Raw genomic sequence first — 12,807 nt, 5'->3', positions numbered from 1 at the left:
CTAATGTCCATGGAGAGGGGGAGAGAGGAGTTTTCAAGGAGAAAATTGCCTGTTCCTGACACAGATGTGAATCAGGTATGATGGAGTGGTCTCTGGAGGCACGAGGGAAGAAACCCGAGTGTCTTGGGGCCATTGTGCTCCTTCATGTCCTCATAAAGATCTCTGCCTATTCAGGCCACCCATCAGTCTCCTAAAGCTGGATTCACAGTGTTCACCTCCTCTTTGTGTGCCAGTATAGGGAAACAAGGAATATAGGCTCAGATGTCTCTTTTTCTCCCTCAAATCAGGCTTATTTTGACTTAAAAAGGGATCTTTCATGGCAGTGAGAGTTATGAAATTATGGTGGTGCTGCAGATGGCATTTAAGGGAGGTTCCTCCCATCTGCTCACTCTCAAGAGTGGAAAATTCCTGATGTTAAAGATTTTTGTAAAGGGCAAAGAATCTGAATTTTTATTTCTGGGAACATGAATTCTGAGCTGCCATGTCAGCCTTCACAGCCACATGGACAACAAGCATGGAGATGCTCTGAAGAAAGTTGGGTTTCTGGCCTCTGTAAAAGCAGTTCTGCATTTCTCCTACCCCTTGTAGCAACTCTCTCCCAGAAAAAAATCTATTGCCAGCTTCAGGAGTACTTGGAGCCCAAGTCACAGGTTTTATTAACAGGAGAGTTAGAATTTCTCTTGCAGAAGTGAGATGATTCCTACATTTCCTTTCAGAAACAATCCCTGTAACCGTGTCTAGGATAGACTGTGGTGTAAGGTCATTCTCTCCCCTGTCACATTCACTCCATCAGATCAAGTGAGGAGGAGGCAAATTAACACTTCTCTTTCTGGTCCTGAAGGGAGGCTGATCTACAGGAGAGGGTGAGTTTTGAATCTAATTCCCACCCTAAACCAATTCCTGGGCTATTTATCCTCATTTTCACTGATGTTAGTGCTGTCATTTTTATTAAGTACCTCTTCATCCCCCCTGGTGCTTACCCCAGGTTTATTTAGGAAAGTGCTTTAATACATGGAAAACATCTACTATTTTTCAGCTTATTTCCAGCTGGGAATGTGTTTGAAGTGTGGCTGTGCAGGGTTCAGGTGTCAGGGAGACAGAAATGTGTCAAAAGAACTAGTTAACATCAAAACTCCTTCACACAGAGGTCCCCCCTTCTTTCCAGAGGCTGCTTCATCAGGTTCTGTGGGATACCTCTTCTTTCTGGATACCACCAGTGGTCTAATAATTCCTGCACTGCTCCTTTCCTGCTGTCACCCATCTGGCTCCCTGGATGATTCACGCTTTTGGTTACAGTTTGGGATAAAACTCCAGTTTTTCACAGAAACATTAAATCTTAGATTGTTTTGGGTGGAAAGGGACCTTAAAGATCACCCAGTTCCTGCCCTCTCCTATGGGCAGGGACGCCTCCCGTTATTCCAGGTTGCTCCAAGCCCTGCCCAACCTGGGCACAGCCTCTCAGAGTAACCTGCTCCAGTGCTCAGCCACCTTCACAAAAAAATGGTTTGTTTTGTTTTGGTTTTTTTAAATTCTTTTAAACAGATTTTATTTGTATTTACATGTCCAGTATGTCCATGTGTGTCTTGAGATGGGAAGCACTCCACATGTGGCCTCAGCAGAAGGGAAGGTTCATCCCCCTCCACAAACTGTCAATCCTCCTCCTTAGAAAAAAGTCCTTCTGCTCTGAAAAACCCAAGACCCGAAAGCAAATCTGTGCTGTCTGTTTGAGAGCTGCAGCACACAGCTGAGCAGTTTCAGTGCCCAGCACACTCAGTCCTCAGCTAAGATATTTTTGTAACAGGGAATTCCAATAAAGTCAGAGGATCTGCAGCCTTTTTAAAGTTTATCAAGATCACTTTTGCAGCAGTAAGCAGCATTGAAATGGCTTGGAAAGAAATAAAAAGGAGAGGAAAAGGCGTTTTTATTTTGGGACTGAAAGTTAAGACCTTTCAGATTGTACCATTTCCTGACTTTAATGAGCAGGGTATCTTGATCCAATCTTTTTCACTGCATTTTTGTCCCCCAGCCACAGGATTTTTTATTTTAAAGGACACAAACCTGTGAAGATTTTACCCAGCTCTTCTTGAGCCTTCTGGAAAATGATAGGCCAGTTTTGGAGCGAATTGCAGTGAGTAACTGGCAAAAAGACTGGTCCTGTGGTTTGTATGTGCATGATCATTTAGATAAAAGAGAAAGTGGCTGATCACAGAGAGGCAGCTCTGCAGGTTCAGAGACCTTCATTTCCTGACCCTCAAAATCTTGTTAACAGGATACACTCTGTCTGTAGGGAAAAAACCTCTTATTGTTGGCTTAATTACAGAATTAACAGTTGGACCAAAATACAGCACTCATTATCACTCTAGTTATACTAACACTCAGCTCAAGGCAGCACAGAAAAGCAGCATTAATAACAAAAATCAAAAGCATTATATGAAATACCTGTCCCTGCAGCCTTCACCACTGTTTCTACAGGTGTTGGTGGTGTAAGGATGCACTGCTGCCTAAAACTGATCCCATCACTGCCAGCAAAACACAGCAGAACTCGTTGTAATTAAGTGTCTGTGCTGGACCAGTTGTGGCACTAAAATTGAACCCAGAAGTGTCTCAAAAGCAGCATGTGTTTTCCTGGAAAAACCCTCTCCTCTTTGAGCAGTTCCTCTGCATCTTCACCATTCCTTCCACGCTCCTCACTGAGCTGGGGGAAGCTCAGCTTTCCCACCAGTGGGGCTGAAGAGAGCAGAAAATAGAGGAAGGTGGGTGTTGCCTCTTCTGTGGGACAACCAGCTGCACTTGATCGTGGCTGGAATTCCATGAGTGGGATCCAGCTGCCAACACAGCCAGCAAATGCCATTTGAGATGTCCCAGCATGTCCCACCTGGTCTCCAGCTGGTCCTGTGCCACGTCCCCCTCTGACCTCCAGGCCAGGTGAGCGTCTGACATCCACTGATTTTATAAATATAGGCAGCAAACAGAAGAGATGTCTGGGGCTGTTGTCTCCAAGCTGTTCCAAAGTCAGAAACCGAAAAAGGAAAGAATATTTCTTGGTAACTGCTGGGCTCAGGGACCTGTTTGTCTCGGTTTCATGAGAACATAATTGAAAGTCAGGCTGTTTTCCACTTCATTCTGTGTTTGGGTTCATCCCCTCAGCCATAACTTCCCACGGCCCCTTTTAATGATGAGCACAAAAGCCTGCTTTTCAAAGAACATCTTTTCCTGTGGTTTTGGTCCTGCTCCTACAGAGAAGCCTCAGAGTAGTACACAACAAACACATTGGGTTTTTCCACACGGGAACAGCCTCCTCCTGATCTCTTCCTTAGTTTAAGAATTTCTCGAGCCTCTTTTCACTCTCAGATGTGTTACAGAAGAGCAGTGTGGAGGATGAGCAATTCTTCCCTGCTCTAGAGACCAGAGGATGCCCTGTGGATGTCCAAAACCAACGAGATGTTTCCCCAGAACGTGCAGTTGAGGGCTGCTGCCAAAGCACAACCTGCAGATATTTATTTGTGGAGATTTCACCCCTTAACGATAGCCCCCAGCACTCTTGTCTGAGCTGGTGGATGCCCTAATGTTTTCCATGCCATCCCTTTCCTGATCCAGGGGATTGCTACCACTCTCACTCAGTGTTTTTAAGCAGTTTGACTTCTACAAAGAGTTTCAAGGCTGTCCTCATTTTCTGATGTTGGTTTTTTGGTCATGATCTTGCCCCTGACAGAGTCACAGCTTCCCTCCAGCCAGGGAAAGAGGAAAGTTCACTTTGTTCCAAGTGCCTGGGATAAACTTTGTGTTGAAAATAAAACTACACCAAGAGCACAGTCACAGCCCTTCCATGTCTGTCTCCAGAATGAAATATGGCTTTTCAGAATCCACAAATCTTCCTGTGCCTTGCAAATAAACTTGACAGTGAGCTTTCCCTCATGTCTTAGGTCTGATGGCAGGTGCTGGTCTGGTTGCTGCTGGAACATTCACCTGGCCTCTCTGAGAGGAGGAATCCTTCCTAGATTTGCAAGGCTTAGATTTCATCTGCATGAGAGAAGTCTCATTTTAGCACATTTTCCAAACCAAAGCCTGGGGAAGGTGTTGGTGATGGTGTTACTGGTGGGAGCACTTGCACACACAGTGGAGAAGTTGAGAGCTGGGGAGAAGTGGGGATAAAATCCCACCAAATCTCATTTTTGGGTGGGTCCTCTGCCCTGCTGCTTTCTCTAGTTCAGGAGTGGAGGTGTTGGGACATTTGGTCTGCAGCAGGCAGGATAGAGCCCTGGTGGCTCTGGGAAGGGTTGGAACATCCTGGTGAGACCTTTCTTAAAGGATTCACTTGTCAGGAAGGAGAACAGCAGCTGTGAGTCCAGGGGTGCTGCAGGGAAGGGAAAGAACCTGCATTTCAAAAACTCAGGAGTAAATTGCTTCCTAGGGATGGAGATTGTGGGACCTCAGCTCCCTCTCTGACCTGAGATGATTGGAGCTTGGTAAGACATCATTTTAGCGACAAAAAGCACCACTTTAATGCCCTTTTTTTGTCTCATCTTGAAACTTTGAGAAAATTTTTCTGGTTTCCACCTCCAGGCTATTGCTTCTGAGCAATGTATCTCTACCTGCCTTATCTGCCTGCTGATTCAGAGGCCTCTTCCAGACCCACATCACTTTTCTGCCTCTTTATATCCTAAATTTCACCTTAATAGTGGGGAGATCTACCAGGCAGATTTGATATGGATGGATTAGGGACTGATGGACTTTATTCCATGATGAGTGAACACCTCTCTACCCTTGACTGTCAGGGCAAATGTGACCCACACACAGCCCTGGAGAAAAGACTGGTGCATTTGGTTAATTTTTGCTTTCTCCCTTGCTTGTTCCTTATTCTGACAAGAAAAAAAGGAGGGAACAGCAGAGGGGCTGCTCAATTCCTCATCTGACAGTACCCCTGGAAGGTCAAAGGAACACCAAATTGTGATGAGACTGGCACATTTTTAAATCTCTCTCATTACAGCCTCTGTTAAACTACATTACAATAATTGCTTTAGTTCTGCTATGGTATTTTCAGGTCTCTTAATGCAGCTGTCAGCTCAGTGTGCCAGGAACTAACACCAGCAAAAAAAAACCTCCAAAAAAACAGAATTAAAAAAGAAAAAAAAAAAAAAAAGGAAGGGAGAAGAAACACACAAATGAAAGCCTGGTAGGCTGGCAGAGAGGGGCCAGGACTGGGCCAGATTTGGGATGAGAACAGGAGATGGTGAAGTCCAGGTTTGCCAGGGGTGCTGCTGAGGGACTCTGTGAGCTGGAGACAAGGTTTGGCTTCCCACATCTCACCACAGGGTTTGCATACCCCCTGGTCATAGAAATGGTGGAGTTTTGCTCTCTGCAAGGTCCAATGTGATGGGAAGAGGATGCTGAAGAGGAATTTTGTGTTGATTTTAGGGGTTTTGAAGCAGCCCTCCATATGGGGCACTCGTTCTAACAGCCCCCTCCTTGGGGCATGAATCTGGGACTAACTCAGCTCTGTGGATTCACTGCAGGATTGACATTTCCTCACAGCACATGGACCATGGAAAGGGAGGATTCATCACCCACACCAAGGTGTTTGCTCAGCTCAGAAGCCCTCCCAGGAGTTGTGCTCTCTGTGATTTCGGCTTTCATAGAATTATAGACTCATGGGAGTTGAAAGGGACACAGAAGGATCATTGAGTCCAACTCCTGGCTCTGAAAAATCCCCCAAAAATCCCACCATGTGCCACAGAGCGTTGTTCAAACACTTCTTGAGCTCTGTCAGGCTTGGGGCTGGGACCATGTCCCGGTGAAGAACTTTTCCCTGAATCCCAACCCTAACATTCCCTGGCACAGCTCTATGCCATGATCCTTTCTGCAGCCACTTCTGGATTATTTTTTGCCATCCTCAGATGAGTAAACCAGCTGTGCCTGAGCTCTCCAGGACTGCACAGCCTTGGCCATCCCACAGCAGTTTTGCATCCGAAATCCTCGTGTTCCTCCACATCTGCAGCACCATCTGCACCCCAGCCCCACAGACCAGCAGCTCCTCATGCAAACCTTCCCTCCCACCACAAGAGAGACCTCCCCACCCTCAGAAATGCTGCCCCAAACCGCTGCCTGCTTCAGAAAACCATAAACACACCCTTTAAAGAGCAGACACTCCTTCCCTCCCCACATGTGCACTCCAAAACAATCCCACCATGGAAAGATTCCCTTTCTCAGCCCCACACCCTTCCACACACGCTGTCACACTTTCTCCGTTCCCACAGCCATCCCATGTTCATTAATGCCTCCAGAGGAATTTTCAACTGTGTGAAGAATTGTTCGTAATTAGTTAACAAGAAAGAAAAATAAAGTCTCCTAAGCTGTCAGCAATCCTCCAGAAAACCAGCAACAGATCTGAGCACCATTTGGTCTAATTAGTCTTGATATTTCACACAACATATTTCTCAATTTTTGGTGGAGAAGAGGATGAAAAAAAATCCCTCTGAGGAGAACAACAGGGGTATTTTTGTAGAGGGATTCAGTGGCCAAGCCAAAGGGAACTCTAAATCAGCAAATGTGCATTTATATTTCTTTGCTGAATCTTTCACAACAGTAGTTTCATCTTCTGCTTCTATGGGCATGTGCAGGCCTGGGGTGGGGCCAATCTGCAGCTGACATGGATCAAAATAGTTCTTTTTTCAGTATATCCTTAGTTCTTTTTTCAGTATATTCTTAATTTCTCTCCTGTGGTGAGGCTGAAGGCCATTGTTACTGCAGGAGGGTGGGGTCTGCTGGTGGAAGGATGCTGAGATTTACAGCACAGGATCCAAGTGCATCATTCCCACCTCAAAACCTTCATGGACATCCACATGAATATCCATGGATATTTCCACCTCACACCTTCGAGGCTGCAGAGAGCTCTGCTGTCCCATCCCTGAAAGTTTCCAAGGCCAAGCTGGACAGAGCTTGGAGTAGTGTGTGGAGGTGTCCCTGCCCATGGGTTTGGAACAAGATGATCTTTAATGCCCCTTCCACCTGACACCTTTCTATAATTCCATGATTTTGTGTCTCAGAGCAAACTTAGGCACAGCAAGTGAAATCTGCCTCCACTGAGAGGTGCTTTTCAATCCCCACATGGTGTCTCCAGGGTTCCTCACATTCAGATTTTGAGGTGACACCCTCAAGCTGACCATGGTGGTGTCCCAAGGCTTGGAGCAAATCAAAGATTGTGCATGAGGTGTGCAGGAGAGGAGTGTCTGTGTCCCCTCTGCGGTCGGGATGAAGAAGACAGATGTTGCCACCCTGTGGGGCATCCAAGAGGGAGGCAGGACTGTAGGTACCAACCTCAGCAGTGATTAGCCAAGGAGTCTGGACAATCACGCAGGGATACAACAGAGAATCTGCCTCTGAGCATGTCACCCTCAGTGAGCTCTATCAGGAGAGACAGTCGGTGTGGGCACTGAAATTTCCTGTGGTTCATCTCTCCCGGAGACGGCATCGGCTTCTCATCGCTCGAGCGACGGTTTTAACTGCACTGATGATCTCAGCTCAATGCCAGCTCCTGCAGGCAGCCAGGACACTCAGCTCAGGTGCAGATTTGGAGATTAAAGATGCTCCAGAGGGGAGGGGAGTTGAGCTGTGTAAACAAAGATGTTCAATGGCATTTGTAGTTAACAAACAGGGCCACACGTGAGTTCATCAAGATCTCAACATCATCAACCCAGGGCTTACAAAATCCTCTGCTTTAGGGTGAGATAAAGCATTTTTTTGGTGGCTTTAGGATTTTAGGAGAATGGACACCCAAATCCCATGGAGACCTGTTTCTCACAGACCCCAAAATCAGGTGGTTTTATGATCTGACAAGGTGGTGTTAGGTCATAGCTTGGACTTGATGATCTCAAAGGTCTTTCCCAACCTGGTTGATTCTGTGATTCTGTGATAGAGGATGCTAAATTTTAGGTGGAAATACTCATCTGAGATGATCCCAGGTCTCTCTGTGCAAGACAGAGCAGAGTGGAAGGTTAGAGCCCAGTGAGCTGCACATCCCAGGTTCTACAAACCTTGGCCATAGGAATGTGATGACTGGCATGGGAAATTAATTCCCAGAAATATGTGGGGCATCCCATGCAGCCTGCTGACAAACATCCTTGGATAAATGACATTTCTGATGAACCCTCAGCCTGTAAACGTTTCACCCCTTCCCAAAAAAACCCTCTGCAGGAAGTCCAACAGCGCCTGTTCTAAGGGCTTGAAAAGTATTTACATTATACTCCCAAAATATTTTAATTGATTTTTTTCAGCAGGTTTTTGTTGTTGTTGTTGTTGTTCAGAAAAAAAAAAAAAATCAAACCCTGTTATTAATTGATCCCTTGGCAGCTCCTTGGCATTGTTTATGCAGAATTTTGTCAGCCTTGGGAGAAAATCACTCCTGGGACAAGCTGCAGCTTTTACCTCTGCAGTGCTAGGACTGAAAGAAGCAATAGTCACTAAGTAAAGGATGGCCATCTTTGACATAAATACTGAAAAATAAAGCTTTTCCACCCTAGAGGGATGGGAGAGCACAAAGGGATTTGAAAACAGACGTATGAATTTCTTTCTCCAGACAGAGCAACTGATGCCCAGAGATGAGAGGCCAGGAGGACATTTCCCAGCACTGAAGAGCAATTGAGATGTTGTCCTATCTCCTGGGACATCTCCCACATCCAGGATTTAACATGAGGGATTCTGGAATCAGTCTGGCTCCCAGCCTGGGAATATTCATTTTCCAAAGTGTTTTCAAACCTATTTCTGAGCTTATTTCAATAGTTAGGAGTAAAGGCGATCACTTACAGGTATTTTTGCGCTGTTTAGTTCTAAAAATCTCTGCTTTAAGCTCCTAAGACTCATTCTAACCTTAGGAATCCAGTCTCCTGGTAGACTAATAACCATTAGCTCAAGAAGAAGGGTCACAGAGCACGTGGTGGGGACAAATTTAAAATTTTCCCCATTAAGCCTTGAATACAGGAGAGCAAAAGCTGATTTTATTCATTTATTTTACATGGCACTGAGGAAGGAGGAGAGGGGTTTTGTGGAAGCAGGAATAGACATGAAGGGGAAGATATTCAGCATCTGGATTCGAACCTGTCTGAGAGTTTAACATCTGTTCCCACCAAATGGGAGCAAACCTCTCCCAAAACAAACGAGTAGTGGTGTGTTCAGGGCTAAAGCTTCAAGGAAAGAAAGGAAAAGTAGGTAGGTGAGATTTAAACTGGCCTGCTGTCTCCATCAGTGATCCTGTAGGAAATTTTGCAGTTGTTGAGGGGTTAATGTGGGTCCTGGCTGTCCACCTGACTCAGCCTCCCTGCTCCTCTGTGCTGGGTATGGAAATCTTTGCCATTTGCTGTCTTCAAGTAGGGAACAGCTCGGCTAGGGAGGCGTAATGGAGCCCAGCAGGGAACAGCTGTGTTCATCTGTTGCTTTGTGGGTGAAAAATGTTGCCTGAAATACACAGAAGAAACCAAATCCCTGCTCACTGCAAACCCTTTGTGAGCCCCAGTGTTTGGTAACTGCGAGGAAACTTTTCATGCTCCAGAGGGGAAGAGCCTGAGGCTGTGAGAGGAGAGGTGGAGCAGAAAAAAATACAGAATTCTTATCCCTGGCTGGTGATACCACCCAGAAATCCATCCCCATGGGTCTACTCACCCCCTCCTCTGCCACAAAAGCCAAAGGATGTCCCGAAACATCATCTGGTGTTGATGTCCAGTATCAGAGCTGCAAGTGACACCAGGAGGGAAAAGGGTTTGGGATTCTCTTGGGGTAGGTTTTGGCCTTGCTGCATTTGGTCCTGTATGGTTCAGGGCCATGAAAGAACTGGTGAGCTAGAGGCAGGTAGTGGTGCTTCATTTTGCACACATTTCTGGAGCAGTCCTCTCCTCATAAAACCCAAACTGCTTCCCAGGGCTCCATGCAGCTTCAAAGCAGCTTCCCTCATCATCAGCTCTGCCTGTGCGGCTCTGAGGCTTTACCAGCACATGCTCCTTCATGAAATGGGCTTGGCCAGTCAGGACCTGGGCTGCACCTCCCTGGAATTCCTCCTTTGCAGCTTGATGAGCAGCAGGTGCTTGGGAAGATCCTCAAAGGCTTTGATCTGTCCATGTGGGATCTTCTGTGCACAGCTCTGTTTGCAAAGGGAGTCTGATCAGACAAAGAAAGGCTCTTTATTTCACCCCTAGTTCTAGCATTCATTTAATTTCATTTCCTTCCTTCCTTCCTTCCTTCCTTCCTTCCTTCCTTCCTTCCTTCCTTCCTTCCTTCCTTCCTTCCTTCCTTCCTTCCTTCCTTCCTTCCTTCCTTCCTTCCTTCCTTCCTTCCTTCCTTCCTTCCTTCCTTCCTTCCTTCCTTCCTTCCTTCCTTCCTTCCTTCCTTCCGCCACTTCCTTCCTTCCGCCACTTCCTTCCTTCCGCCACTTCCTTCCTTCCGCCACTTCCTTCCGCCACTTCCTTCCGCCACTTCCTTCCGCCACTTCCTTCCGCCACTTCCTTCCGCCACTTCCGCCACTTCCGCCACTTCCGCCACTTCCGCCACTTCCGCCACTTCCGCCACTTCCGCCACTTCCTTCCTTCCGCCACTTCCTTCCTTCCGCCACTTCCTTCCTTCCGCCACTTCCTTCCTTCCGCCACTTCCTTCCTTCCGCCACTTCCTTCCTTCCGCCACTTCCTTCCGCCACTTCCTTCCGCCACTTCCTATGTTTTGTTTTGTTTTATCTTTCCCAATCACTATTTCCCACTTTTCCTGTCCCCCTCACACCCCCTCCGTGAAGTGCTCCCTGCCAGAGGATGTGCTCAGGACACACCAGCCCTGTTCCCACACAAGGATTTATCTGCTGCCAGGGCTCTCTGCCTCCAGGATCTTCCCACATCCCTGCAGGAGGGAGCAGGAGCCAGTGCTTTCCGTGCCCTTGTCACCAGCAGATTAATGAAAGCCGGGAGGACAGAGGGGGCCACAGCACGTGAACCATGGCCAGACCCCTCCGGCACAGCGATGATTTCTGCCTCAATCTCCCACCCTGACAGGGTGCAGGACAAATGGTGAGCACTGGGGATAAAAGGGACCCTGACCATTAAACACAGGGCTGTGATAAGCTGGATCACATCCCTGGGATTTTCCCTGTGGTGATGCTGTAGTACGGAGAGGGCTGGATATGATTTTGGGCTTTCCTCACCTCCTTGTTTCGTCTAGCACAGCCTGCCTTTGTTTTGCAGCTCCCTTTGACATAATCTTCGAAAATACAACTGAATTTCCTTCCTAGACAAGTATCATACATTTCCTTTCCTTGTGCCATCTGAGATGCTCCAGGCTAGCAGATGTGACACAGACTGAGAGTCCCAAACCCTTTGGAAGTTGTGCTGGGGCCAGGTAGGGAATGGGACGTCTAAAATGACACCTATTTGCAGACATCCCAAAGGCCTGGCTTCTCCCAGGCTCACCAGCAGCCAAGTAAATTCTTCCTCATCCTGGAAACATTCCCACCATTTGATTTGCACAATATTCCTTCAAATTTCACAGTTCCTGGCAGGAGGGAGGTCTGAAGTCACCCCCAAAAGTCGTGACAGGTTTATTCACTGAAAGAGTGCCACCACCATGGGTTTATTCAAGATTTTCTGGCAGTAGGCAAATAAAAATGTCAGAGAGCAAGAAGTTATTTTAAATAGCTAAGGTTCTTAGCGAGATGAAAATTGATATTATTAATATGGGATGAAGTCACATTTGTCCAGGATCCCAACTGTCATGTCTGTGGCATTGCCTGCACCTTATCATGACGTTTTTAGACTTAAAATTTACCAAAAAAAAAAAAATTAAAAAATCTGTGCTGTGACTTAGTGAAAAAGTAGAGAGAAAAGAGGAAAACTTTAACATTTGGGGATTTGTTTTGGTCAAATTATGCAGGTTTGAGTTTCCCTTGGAAATGTGCAATTTATTATCTCTGTCCCAGCTGTTGTCTGTCTGGAAACCTGAGAAGGAATTTGGATATCTTGCACCTGGGGAGCAGGTGGATTTTGGGAAGGACATTGATTGGACTGAGGTGCTCCTGAGATCCAGCCCAGTCTCCCAGGAGCAGCTGATCACACGCTCCAAGACTGAATTTTCACCGCAGATGGAAGCAGGAGAGGGACTGATGAACGAGGAATTGCAAGAGAGATAAGAGGAGGAGGGTAAAAAAAAAATCCCCAAAAATGTTTCCAAAATGAACATCTGTTAGGAGGGAGTGTGGGAAATAAAATAATAATAATAACAACAACAACAGCAGCATAAACAACTCAACTCTCCTACCTGCTTCTGAATTCCTCCTTTTCTCCCTCTTTCAGGAATAACTTGGCTGATGATCTGCTCCCTGCTGCATCCCAAGCTCTCTGTCAGGAAGGGAAAGATTCCTGGTGGCTCGGAGGTTTGCAGAGCACATCCCAGGTATCAGGTGGGAGAGGAAAGTTAAAAGAGAGAAAAAATTTGTTCAGCAGAGCATCAAAAGCAAATATTCCTTTGGCACTGTCATTGATTCCACACCTTCCCCAGAAGTTCCTCACCGTTATTTAAATCACTTTATCCTGTTAATCCACAAAAGGCAGGTGAGATTAGGCTGGGTTAGCAGAGAATTGCAAATATATTATTGGGATCCTTTCTGTGAAGACAAATAGGCTTTAAAGCGCCTTAATGCCTGATGCCAGAACGCTGTGCTTAATTAAGCAGCTACAGGGGCCATTTACAAATGTGATTTCTGCATTGATTATCTATAACTCTCCCTGCAGCCCCTATTAACAGCCTCCTATGGAGAGGATTGTTTCCCATAAGTGGCTCATCCAG

The 12,807-nt window shown here is 46.4% G+C and overlaps 1 long non-coding RNA gene across 2 annotated transcripts; it reads right to left on the bottom strand.

Annotated features, from left to right (window-relative positions):
- Window positions 1–651: 651 nt before the first annotated feature.
- LOC147653382 (uncharacterized) lies at window positions 652–12,519 on the bottom strand. 2 transcript variants are annotated; one of them, XR_015286044.1, is made up of 3 exons: window positions 12,280–12,519; window positions 9,652–10,126; window positions 1,031–7,606 (listed from the first exon to the last, which is right to left on the bottom strand). It is a non-coding gene; the product is annotated as an uncharacterized LOC147653382 (long non-coding RNA). The 2 variants fall into 2 exon arrangements; XR_015286045.1 differs by lacking the exon at window positions 9,652–10,126 and having other exon boundaries at window positions 652–7,606; window positions 12,280–12,518.
- Window positions 12,520–12,807: the final 288 nt, after the last annotated feature.

The sequence above is a fragment of the Cyanistes caeruleus genome, chromosome 4 (genome assembly GCF_971803275.1).
Source record: "Cyanistes caeruleus chromosome 4, bCyaCae1.hap1.1, whole genome shotgun sequence".
Lineage (NCBI taxonomy): Eukaryota > Metazoa > Chordata > Aves > Passeriformes > Paridae > Cyanistes > Cyanistes caeruleus.
Note: the sequence above shows the minus strand (reverse complement) of the source record. Positions and strands in the feature narration are given on the sequence as shown.